This window comes from Chenopodium quinoa, unplaced genomic scaffold (assembly GCF_001683475.1).
Source record: "Chenopodium quinoa cultivar QQ74 unplaced genomic scaffold, ASM168347v1, whole genome shotgun sequence".
NCBI lineage: Eukaryota > Viridiplantae > Streptophyta > Magnoliopsida > Caryophyllales > Amaranthaceae > Chenopodium > Chenopodium quinoa.
Window position 1 is genome coordinate 473,436 of NW_018744026.1, and position 12,426 is coordinate 485,861.

A 12,426-nucleotide genomic window follows, 5' to 3' on the forward strand; every position below is an offset into this window, starting at 1 on the left:
TACTTTTCCATGGCAAGAGCTTGTACACATGGAGAGTGACTATGCGCAGGACTTGCTTCCCTCTCTGGCTCCTCCACCTCGTCTTCATGAGGCATGATTTCTTTTGAGGATCTTCGTTACTAGTCTCTGTTTTAAATAGTCGAATAACTTGATTATTCGATCATATTTTCAGACAACTATTCGCCCTGTGGGGAGGATCGAGATTCTGCCTCAGTCTTTCCGCTATCCAGGGCCGATTGGTATCATCGAGGACCATATTACTGACGCGCCAGAGGGTTACAGACAGGCGCAGGAGTCTCTGCCCGAGGTCTTTGAGCCAGTAAGTTTCTTGATGCATTATTCATCCTTTTAATACTGCTTGTTACTGATTTTTCTTTGTTTTAACCTCAGCCTAACCGCCTGGAGATGATGGGACTCATGAAGCTGGTTGACGCCCTGAAGTATTGCATCATCAAGCTTCGGCGTGGTGCGAGTTGTCGGAGCCCTAGCGACGTTCTTGAGGTATCATTCATTTTTTTTTACTTTTACCATTTGTTTTATTTTGCATTGTTGACACCTTTTGCTTTTGTATCATTCAGGAGCAACGGAGGTCCCGCTCGCGCTCGAGGCATAGAGGCTAAGACGAGGAGGAGCTTGGTCGTGGTAGACGTTCTCCCGAGATTCACCGTCGTTCTCATTCTCGGCAAGAGCCTCAGACGAGGAGGAGGCTCAGTGGCAGCAGCCTCAGTCTTCCCAGCGCTTTCCGGGCCAGAGTCATGGGCAGCGACAGTCGTTTTCACAGCCTCCGCAGCCTGAGCTTGGGTTTGTTTTGACTCCCTTTGATCCCGGTTCATTTTCAAATCCATTGTCCGGGATTCCTCCACCGGTGTCGGGCTTGTTCTCAGTTCCGATGTATGGGACGATGCCTTCACCGACGATTCCCGTGTATTTCAGCTAGTCTACACCGTTTTCTGGCTGGAAGGGTCCTGTCTTGAGTTTGACTACTACTGGGGTCATAGGGACTAGTAGGGACACTACTCCCCGTACCCAGATGATGGAGGGACTCTTTGGCTCACCGTTCCCATATTCGCAGGGTAGAGATGATACTGATTCTGGCTCTAGAGACTTTTGGCCGAGGATTTTTATTTGTACATACTATGATGACACTTGACATGTTTATTTATTATGACCCTTTTGTGCATTATTCATAGCTTATGTATTTATTATTGTGTGTTAGTGTTTGCTTGAGACTCATTGTGTGTGATCGTGTATTTATTAATGGCGCGACAAAAAAAATAAGTGGAGTAATGGACGGTACCGACCTTCCCCAAAAGAAAAAGAAATAAAAAGACAAGCAAAAATAAATAAAATGATAAAGAAATAAAATATTAAAGTGATGAATAAATAATTAAATAAAATAATAATAATAATAATAATAATAATAATAATAATAATAATAATAATAATAATAATAATAATAATAATAATAATAATAATAATAATAATAATAATAATAATAATAATAATAATAATAATAATAAAAATAATAATAATAATAGAGATAAAAAATTTGAGAATTTTATTAGAAATAAAACTCTCAGAAAACTGAAAAATAAACGGTGAAGATAACATACTAAAAAAAAATCCGGATAGATACGGGAAAAGATGAAAAAAGAAAACGCGTGAGGTGCCGTGACACGGCACTATGCACCGTGTCACGGCAGAACTTGTCGTGTCGCGGCAAAAGTTCTCGTGACACGATGGGACTTTCCGTGTCACGATACGAGTATTACTCAGCGGTGTGTTTTACGCATATGAAAAGCTAATTTCTGGGCAGTTTCGAGCACTTTTGCTATAAAATAAGACCAATTTATTCATGATATGCATAATTACGAAACACAAAATAATTTAGAATTTCATATTTCAATAATCATGTCTCAGAATTTTGATAATACATTGCGCGACACATTCCGTGGCCTTGACGAAGCAAAAGCTGACCGAAAAGCCATCATGAAGGGCTCTCTGGTACTGCTGTAGGTAAAAATACGCTCCGAGTAGCCCCCGTGACACAAAACAGGCACCGTGTCATGGTAGATGTCTGCCGTGACATGGTGAAACCTGCCGTGTCACGGGAATCTGCAAATTTTTTATTTTTTTTAATTTTTTTTAACGACTAATTTGTAGATTTTTTTTTTTTTTTTTTTTTTTTTTTTTTTTTTTTGCAAATATGGTTGATGGAGCGTTTAGAATTATTTGAATCCCCCGACGATGTTGAAAAATATGGCCCAAATGACCTAGTCCGCAGGCAAAAAGAATTACTCTGCTAACATGTCGTATGAAGATTGGAAAAATTTCTTTGCAAAAAGGGAATTTTCCATTCGTTGGGTGGTGCCTTGGTGGAGGCTTACTAGGATGGTTGGCACGAATGATACTCCATATTGTCGTGTTCCTAGTATCTCAAAACTGACCTTTTATTGTCCTTCTCGACTGATGCGGCAGTATGGACTTGAACAAGTAGTTCCACGCTATAACGATAGTCCTCGTGAAGTATCGTTGCATGAAAGTAACGTTCATAAGTACGAGACTTATTGGGTTGGAAGACCTTTGTGGACCATTTCTGCAAGTGACCAAGCTCCTCCTCCTTTATCTAGTGCATAGAAGGCATGGTTGAACCCTAGAAGTAGGAGGGAACAATTCGGATCACGCAAGTCTGATGTGAAGAGTCGTCTTGGAAATAAGAAAGCCCCTACTAAAGATCATCTAGGTCCGAGAACACAAGGGATTGAGTTTAAGACTCCTATACTGCCAAGAAAGAAGAATTATGTGAAAGGAAAGGGTAAAGAAAAGATGGTCTATAGAGAGAAATAACCAAAGAAATTCAAGAAAGGTGAAAGGGGTGAAAGTTCGACTAGGGGTATGACGGTTCGGGCTACGAAAGACACATTAATGGTGAAGGCCGACCTAATTGACCAAGAGAAGGATGTTCCTAAAGTGAAGAGAGGTTAGATCAATAGTGCTTTGCTTTTTAATTTTATAATTTTTATGTAAAATAAGGCATATGATGCCAATAATTGTAGTCGCATTTATTTCAATAATAATAGCATATTTGTTTTAGCCTTAAATATAAAAAAAATTACAATGACTTTTATTTATTATTATTTATCCGAGTCAAGGAGTCGGACACAATGGAAGAAAGAAAATAAAAAAACCTCGAACAAGTAATGAATTCGCAACAAATGCGTCACTAAAAAAAACGGAAAACCTGAAATTCCACCGTGTCACGGTGAAAAATCCCGTGTCACGGTAAAAATTCCCGCGTCACGACAATTCTTTTTTTTACGCTCAGGTCCACCGCGCCACGGTGAACTGTACCGTGACACATTGGAATGTCCCGTGTCGCGGCAAACCCCCCCCCCTTTTTTCGTGACGCAATGCTGGACTAACGCGCATATTTGATCAACAAAGGGAGGTTGTTTATTTTTTTAAAGTGGCCGGGCCCCCTTAAGGGGTTGCCTACGTATCCTAAAAAGGAATCAGGCCAAACGTAGCTCTATTGGGTCATGAACCCATGCGACTAGGCATAGAATTTTTTGAGTTGATCCAAGTTGGTTAAGTTGTGGAAGCCGTTACCGTCCATGTCTACTAATTGTGCCGCCCGCCAGACAGGATGGCTTTAACAATGTACGGGCCTGACCAATTCGGTCTGAATTTTCCTCTTGGATATAATACATTTTTACGAAGTGCCTTAAGCACTAGGTCACCCTCTTTGATGTTCCTGGTCTTGACTTTTTTATTAAAATGTTGCGCCATATGCTGTTGGTAGGTTTGGGCATGATGCAAAGCTGCCAAGCATTTTTCATCATGTAAGACCAGTTCGTCGTATCTTGCTCTAATCCAGTCGACTTCATCTAGTTGGCTTTCCAATGCGATTCGAAGAGAAGGGATTTCGAGTTCGATTGGTTGTACAACTTCAACTCCATAGACCAAAGAGAAAGGGGTAGCCCCCGTTGATGTACGAACAGAGGTTCGATAACCCCAAAGGGCGAAATGTAGCTTATTTGGCCAATCCTTGTAATTTTTTGTCATCTTTTCAATGATAGTTTTCACATTTTTCTTCGCCATTTCAACTGCACCATTTGTTTGTGGTCTGTAAGGTGATGACCTGTGATGCTTGATATGATATTTATGTAATAATTCCGCGCATTTGGCTTGGAAATGTGTTCCATTTTCACTGATCATCTCATGTGGTACCCCAAGCGGCATATGCTATTTTTCTCAATGAATTGAGCTACATGTTTTGCCGTCAGCTTAGTATATGAGACAGCTTCGACCCATTTGGTGAAATAGTCGATTGTTACGAGAATGAATTTATGCCCCCCTTGTCCTGGTGGTGTTATTTTTCCAATGATGTCAATGCCCCAAGTGGACAAAGGCCATGGAGAAGTATATGTGTAGAGAAGAGAAGGTGGAACATGCTGTAAATTTGCGTAGACTTGACACTTCATACATTTCTTGATGTATTCGTGACAATCTCACTCCATAGTAGTCCAATAGTAACCTTGTCGTTGAATCTTTTAAACTAACATCTTTGCATTCATGTGTGTTCCACATATACCGGCATGAAGGTTTTCCATGGTTTTATGTGCTTCTTTCTTGGCTATGCATAAGAGATTTCTTCCCATTGCAGTTCTCTTATGGAGTTCTCCCCTAATGAGCACATACAGTGAGGCCTGGAGCCTCAAATCACGGCGTGCCCTTTTATTAGTATTAGGAGGGTATTCTCCTCTTGTCACATAATTAAGGATATCTGTATACCACGGCTCTTCATCTTCTTCTTGTGGTTCTTGTTCATCGTCGAGTGCGTGAACATAAGCCGGCTCATATCTTCTTTCTATGGTCAATGGCATTCTGATTGTATCAGTTGGAATTCGCACCATTGATGCTAATTTAGCTAGCGCGTCGGCGAATTGGTTTTCTTCTCTTGGCCAATACTTATATTCCACTTCATCTAGTTTCTTGATACGTAGCGAGACTTTTACTTCTCACTTTCCATCTCTTTGAGATTTAGTTAATGATTAGTGAAGAATCACCGTAGATTATGAGTTTCTTAATTCCCAAGGCGACAACTGTTTCTAACCCCAAAATGCATACTTCATATTCTGCGGCATTGTTGGTGACATCAAAGTCGAGCTTCATGGAAATTGGGATGCGCTCTTCATTGGGTGATACAAGCAAGACTCCTACACCACATCCTTTTTGGTTTGAAGCTCCATCAAAATAGAGCGTCCAGCTATCATCTTCGGTCATGAGTAAATCTTCGTCAGGGAAATCGTACTCATTTTCTTCTTTTTCAACTTCTTCTAGTGGAAAGTCTACTAAAAGTCAGAAACCGTAGAACCTTTGATGGCTTTTTGTGGCACAAATCTCAAGTCAAACTGATCAAGATTGATTATCCACCTTGATAATCTGCCATTGAGTGTTGCTTTTTGAACAAGTATTTGAGAGGATCCATCTTGGACACGACATGCACTGTATGAGTGAGCATGTAATGTCTTAGTTTCTGTGCGGCCCATACAAGTGAGAGACACAACTTCTCAAGTGGTGTGTATCGCGTCTCATATCCTTGAAGTTTCTTAGTCAAGTAATATATTGCATTCTCCTTGCTTTCGATCTCTTGCGCTAACATTGCCCCCATCGTTTCTCTTGTGACCGTAAGGTAGAGTCGAAGAGGAAAGTCAGGTATTGCAAGCGCTAGCACGGGTGGGTTTGCCAAGTACTCTTTGATTTTGTCGAAAGCTTTTTGGCAATCGTCATCCCATGTGACCGGGACATTTTTCTTGAGCTTCTTGAATATAGGTTCACATATCGCTGTGAGCTTGGATATGAACCTACTTATATACTGCAGCCTTCCAATGAAACCTCAAATCTCCTTCTCATTTTTGGGTGGTGGCATGGCCATGATCGCCTTTACTTTTGTACGATCTATTTCAATCCCTCGAGAACTGATCACGTATCCAAGTAATTTGCCTAACGTGACTCCGAATGCGCATTTTGCTGGATTTAATCTCATGTTGTACTTGCGGAGTCTTTCAAAGAACTTGTGAAGTGCAATAATATGGCCTGGGCGATCTTTAGACTTAACGAACATATCATCGACATAGACCTCCACCTCTTTGTGCATCATGTCATGTAACAATGTTGTAGCTGCTCTTTGGTAGGTGGCACCCGCGTTTTTCAACCTGAATGGCATTAATGTATAACAATATGTACCCCATTGCGTGATGAATGTGGTTTTCTCCATGTCTTCTTTGGCCATCAATACCTGATTATATCCGGCGTAACCATCCATGAATGATAGGAGTGCATGGTTTGTTGTGTTATCGACCAGAATGTGAATGTGAGGTAGAGGGAACCCATCTTTTGGGCTTGCTTTATTAAGATCCCTGTAATCAACACACATTCTGACCCTTCAGTCCTTCTTTGGAACCGGAACAACATTTTCTATCCATTCTGGATATTTGGATACTCTGATGAAACCTACGGCCAACTGCTTCCTGATTTCTTCCTTGATTTTAAGAGCCACATCTGGTTTCATACGGCGCAGCTTTTGTTTGACAGGCTTCATAACTGGAATGAGTGGTATTGTATGCTGAGCTATATCCCTGTCAATTCCTGGCATATCTTGGTATGACCAAGCAAATACATCAATAAATTCACTAAGCAAGTTAATTAGCTCTTTGCATTCATCTTGACTTAGTGTTAATCCAATTTTTACTTCCTTACATTCGTATCATTGGAAATGTTTACTGTTTCTGTATCTTCGATAACTGCTGTTTTATTTTCGTGTTCTTCCATTGCTTTTATTATTTCTTTGTCATTTTTATCATTAGCAAAGAAATATTGATCAGGGCTAGGGGAATGACATGCATCGTAAGCAAAGGTACTCGTTTTATTGAATTCATTGGCTAATACATCAAGAGGGGCAAGGTCGGCTGCGACCTCACCGAAATTATTAGGACTAGAAAGAGAGGACTCAACAAGAGACTCAGGGTTGAACTCTATAGCAGAAAGAGGGTCGGCCTGAGACTCTAAGGACTCGTCTACAGACTTAGACTCAGACTCGGACTCGGACCCAGACGACTCAGACTCATCAAACATAGGACCCTCGCCAGCGGTTATTTCCAACTTCTCTCCACTCGGCGTAGTGATCCTCAATGTCTTGCGCCATCCCCTTGAAATGTTGTCAGCTTGGACGATTAACTCGGAGGGGTCAAAATCCTTGTTTGCTATGACAGCTTGAACGTGTTCAGAGTTATCATTGCGGACCGTCTTAGACTTATTCTTCTCCATTCCAAAAAAGCAGGTTTATTCCTAAAGCTGGCTTCTCGGTTGTGAAGAGCTCTTCGTCTTCATCAACAAAATCACAATCGAGGAACATCTCCTTCTTTGATGTACTGGCCATTGAGGGTGAACGGATATGGATCCATGACCATTTCCGTCTTCGTGATTCGAGCATTATTGCGAGCCGTCATCTTCAATAAAGCTTGTTTCACATCTTCTTTTGTTGGCTTGAATCCCAAGCCAAAAGTATCCTTCTTGAGTGCACCAGGATGGCCCCATGATTCAGCCATTTTCTTCTTCAGTCCAAGGGTCATTCTAGGAAAATGACCTTGCTTCTTCAGAATGGCATTGATATTGGTGTTTGAATAGGGATCGAAGTCGAGATGGCACTTTTCCTCCTCTTCAATCACGAGAACATCATCGAGTGAAACCCCCCAAAGATCTTCATCTTCTTCGTCATGTTCAACATGGACGATAGGAGTGTCAATAACTTAAATGCGCATAGGAGAAGCATCAATAGTAATTGGAACCCCTCCAACTATGGAATTCACTTTGTGGTGCAGCGATGATGGAATCGCCTTTAGCTCATGAAGCCAAGGGCGTCCTAACAACAGATTGAAAGAGGCCTTAATGTCCACCACCTGAAATTTGGTGCGACGTTCAATGGCCCCAGTAGTTATATTCAGTATGATAGTACCCACGGCATGACGGCGAGTATTATCATAAGCGCGAATCCCTTGAGTGGAGGGAGTCAGTTCTTCATTCTTTATGCCCAACTTCTTTGCAGTACGGAGTGGGCACACATTGATTGCAGAGCCATTATCAACCAGGCTCATAGGAACATTCATATGCCTACACACCACAGTGAGGTGTAAGGCCTTATTATGTTGGTCCCCTTCCGGGGGCAGATCCTTATCAGAAAACGAAATCAGATTGCTAGTACTAGGCAATTCAGTAGTGAGAAAGTTGACCAGTTCTTGAGGAGTCATGTCATCATCAACTCCTATTTTCACCAGAGCATTCATCACAGCCTTTCGATGCTCGTGGGAAGTGGCCAAAAGCTTCCATACATTCATCTACACCTTGGTCTTTTGCAGTTGTTTGACCACATCGCTGTTCATAGGGTTGATGGGATCAACTATCGGATGTGATTGTGGTGGAGGTTGAGGTGGATTTGTTTGTTGCAACCATCCACTTCTGGTGATGACCTTGACCTCAAAGTCCCCCCAAACATCGTCACTCGTGCCAAGAGATGAGCAGGCTATATCCTTGAGATTGACGTCTTCATCGTCACTATCCCAAATTCCATTGACTTCTTCACAACTCGAGACAAATACAACTTTTGGCAGAGGTTCATTCATAGGTTGAATGAGTTTCGACGGATCAAAGGAGACTTCATCTCTCGTGATAGGCAAAGCATCAGAAAGAGGACCTGTTTGAATGTTAGGCTTCTTGCCCCTGGAGGGACAGGAAGTTGATTAGCATCAATTAGGTCTTGGATCGCATCCTTCAACCTCCAACATTTCTCAGTGTTATGACCCTTGCCTTGATGAAACTTGCAATAAGCATTGGGGTCATAGCTAGCGGTCCTATTTTCAGGTCGAGGTTCTGGAAATGGTCCAATTGGCATAATCAGTCCTTGACCATGCAAACAGTCATAAGCAGCATCATAAGTCATTCCCAAAGGCGTGTAAACCCTCCTTTGCCTTTGGAATCTTTGAGGAGGAGTATTAAGGGCCAGCACATCATTGATATTGATATTGTTGGTAGAATTATTGGGCTTAGAAGACGAAGAAGAAGGAGTGTCGTTCTTCTTGTTTTACCAAGTGCTGTTATTATTGTTGCTACCAACAGACTTCATTAGTTCATCCTCGATATTGATTCCAATATCGTATACAGCTTCAAAGGTACTCAGAGGCAGAAACTTCAAGTGTTCCTTGTACTTATGAGTCATATTGGCAATGAACAAGCGAACCATTTCTTTCTCCTTGGGGGGGATCCACCAGGAGCGCAGCTGTTTCCCTCCACCTAATTAAGTAATTGGTGAAGCCTTCATTCTCTTTCTGTTTGAGAATGGAGAGTTCACATTCAAAAGTCTTGGCCTAGATGTTACACTTGTAACGATTCATAAAGCTTTCAGTAACATCCTCCCAGGTCGTAACATGTTTGGATTCCAAAGAATAGAACCACTGTTGACAGGCATGCTCTAAGGAAAGAGGGAACACCGTAGGGAAGAGTGTCACATCTACTCCCTTAAGAGCCATAGTTGCAGAAAAAGCCTTCAAATGGAAAAGCGGATTATCAGTAGGCTTGAATTTGGGAATGTCAGTAGTGGAAAACTTCTCAGGGAGCTTGTCTCCTATGGACGAAGAGGTGACAGGCTGTTCCACATAAGTGAACTCTTTAGAAATCTTGCTCATCTGTTGCTTAATCTTGTCTGTTGCAGCAGTAGTGACATTGTTTTTATTGTCTTGTTCTACCGTGTTGATTCTAGTGGTGAGTGTCTGCATCATGTCAGACAATCTTTCAATTGTCCTGTTGAGGTTCTCGATGTCTTCCTTAGTGACCATTGGTTGAAAGTAGACTGGAGATGGATCTTGTGGAGATGATTGAGGTGGTTTCCTTGTACGCCTCTTTGGTGTAAGAGGTTGTTGAGGTATGGACTCGGACCGTAACAATCTACCCCTTCTTCTTGACCAAGTGCTGTGACACCGAAACAAACACACCTTTAATGACCAAACTTAACCTTAACCCATCCGAATTAAAAAGAATAAAAAAGAAATTTTTTTTATTAAAAATCTATAATTTTGAAATTATACTTGTTTATTATTATTATTTTTTTTAAAAAAAACATATGGGAGGATACCATCCGACTTACTACGAAAAAAAAACGACACAAAAACAAGACTTCCCTAAAAAACGGTCAAAAAGTGGTGCACGACTTAAAGAAAAAAGTGTGTGAACACGATATGTGAGTGATTAAGTAAGGTTATAGACGCGTGTTTTGACCGTATATCTAGACATGACACCAAACTGGACATAGCATTCGCACAAAAATCGAAAAAAAGACTGAAAGGACACTTTCCCGGGCACCGTGTCACGGTGCAGACTGTCGTGACATGGTGCAGTCTACCGTTAGACGGTAGACAGCCCCGTGTCACGGCACTGTTCATCGTGGCGCGGAAGAACATGCCGTGACACGGTGCGCAGTTCCAGGTCAGTTTTGTGATTTTTCCAGATTTTAACCGATTTTAGGTCCGTACTAATAACTATGTGAGAATAAAAACCCTCGGTCATGGGTTAAACAAAAGAGCAAACACATGAAGGTTAGCACCAAACAACCACATAGCATTTAGGCACGATGATGTAAAAAAAGTTTGCAACCTAGAGTCAAGATCTATGTTCAACTATTGGTCAAGCTTTGGGTGTCAAAAGGGTACCATGGTTAAGAGTTTGGACGCGTTAGCAAGGCAGCCTCTCTTGAGGGTGTATGCCAACGGGCGGCTCCGCGAGTTCGTGATGAAATCGAACTCAACTCCATGGTTTGGGTGGATTTAATAACTCGGATGAACCCTTATTGCCTTGAGCGTTTTTGGGTCGATAGAGCTTAAATTCCCCGGGGCTAAGACGCATGTAGAACACATACGTTTTATCAGAAAAATTGAAGGAAGTTGAATGTGAGGAAAGAAAATAAGCCACCGGACTGATTTTAGGACTGCCGTGACACGGCAAAAATTCCCGAGTAACGGTATTGTGCACCGTCAGACGGTGCACTGTACCGTAACACGGCATATTTTTCCGTGGCATGGCAGTTAGAAGATCTGACTGGTGCCCTATTTTTCTTCGCGCGCAACCAAGTTATCCAATTTTTCCTACGGGACAGACCTGAATGCGGCGTGAAAACGTCTATGCAGATGAAAAAATGCCAAATTAATCACAGGAATATTTTTTCAAGAATCTTTCAAGTCTCATCCACTCATCTTAATTAAATACCGATCACTCAAATCGATAAATAATCAAGAATGCTCCCCAATGGAGTCGCCAAATTGTAGGCGTCGTTCGAAGTGCGCCTACGTTAAAGGATGTGTGAATATGCTTGGCACTTTTAGGAAGTGGGAATTGACATATACGATTAGGGACAAATAAAGTAGGGAGTCGCCAACAAGTTTTTAAGGAACTTGTAAACCGTTCACGTATCATAAAAAGGCAACCACGAATAAGGGACAACAAAGGCAACAACGATCGACCCGTGAAGGTTACACCCCATTCATAATCCATGAGATTACTAACTCCATATGGTTCGGAACCACAAAAGGAGGATCGGGGATGATGGTACGACGTGAGTCATGGAGTCACATTCGCCTGTACTGGCCTCTACTCGATTCTTTTAGTGAAAAACATTCATGTGATCTCAAAGGCATACAAACAAAATATTCAATTCGATCCAAACTTTTATTTAGCTAATTGGTTGAATATTAATGCACACATTAATCTAAAATATTGGTGATCACTTGAATTAATAACAAGATTAAAAAGGAACCTAAACCGGTTGTCCAAATTATCTTATTACCCGTGATTTTCAATTACATATTCCCTTTAAACATGCAATATGGTGATCAATAAATATAATAGAACAACATTAATATTAAGCAATTTAATCACAATTCCAACAACATAAAATCGTTAGAAAAATAATAGAAATAAAAGGAACATGATCCTTACTTTGATTCTGTTTGTTTGCAACTACAAAATAATAAACGAGTTAGTAACTTCAAAGAAATAATAAAACGATGATTAAATTAAATTAAATAAAGTATAGTTGATTTGAGGCCAAACCCTCAAACAATTCTACCTTTCACGCCTTGGCTTAAGGACTGAACCACGAGTAAAGTATGGACTCCTTTGAGTACTTGAAAAAGGAATTTTGAAGTAGAAAAGGGTAGACTAGTGTTTAGTCTAAAGCATAGAAGAGAGAAAGATAAATTCAAGAATTAATTGGTGCCCCGTACATCAGAGACTAAGGGGGTATTTATAGGGAAAATGTGCTGAGGGAGCACAAAGAACCCTAAAATGATAAAAACCCTAAAAAAGTATCATGTGACACGG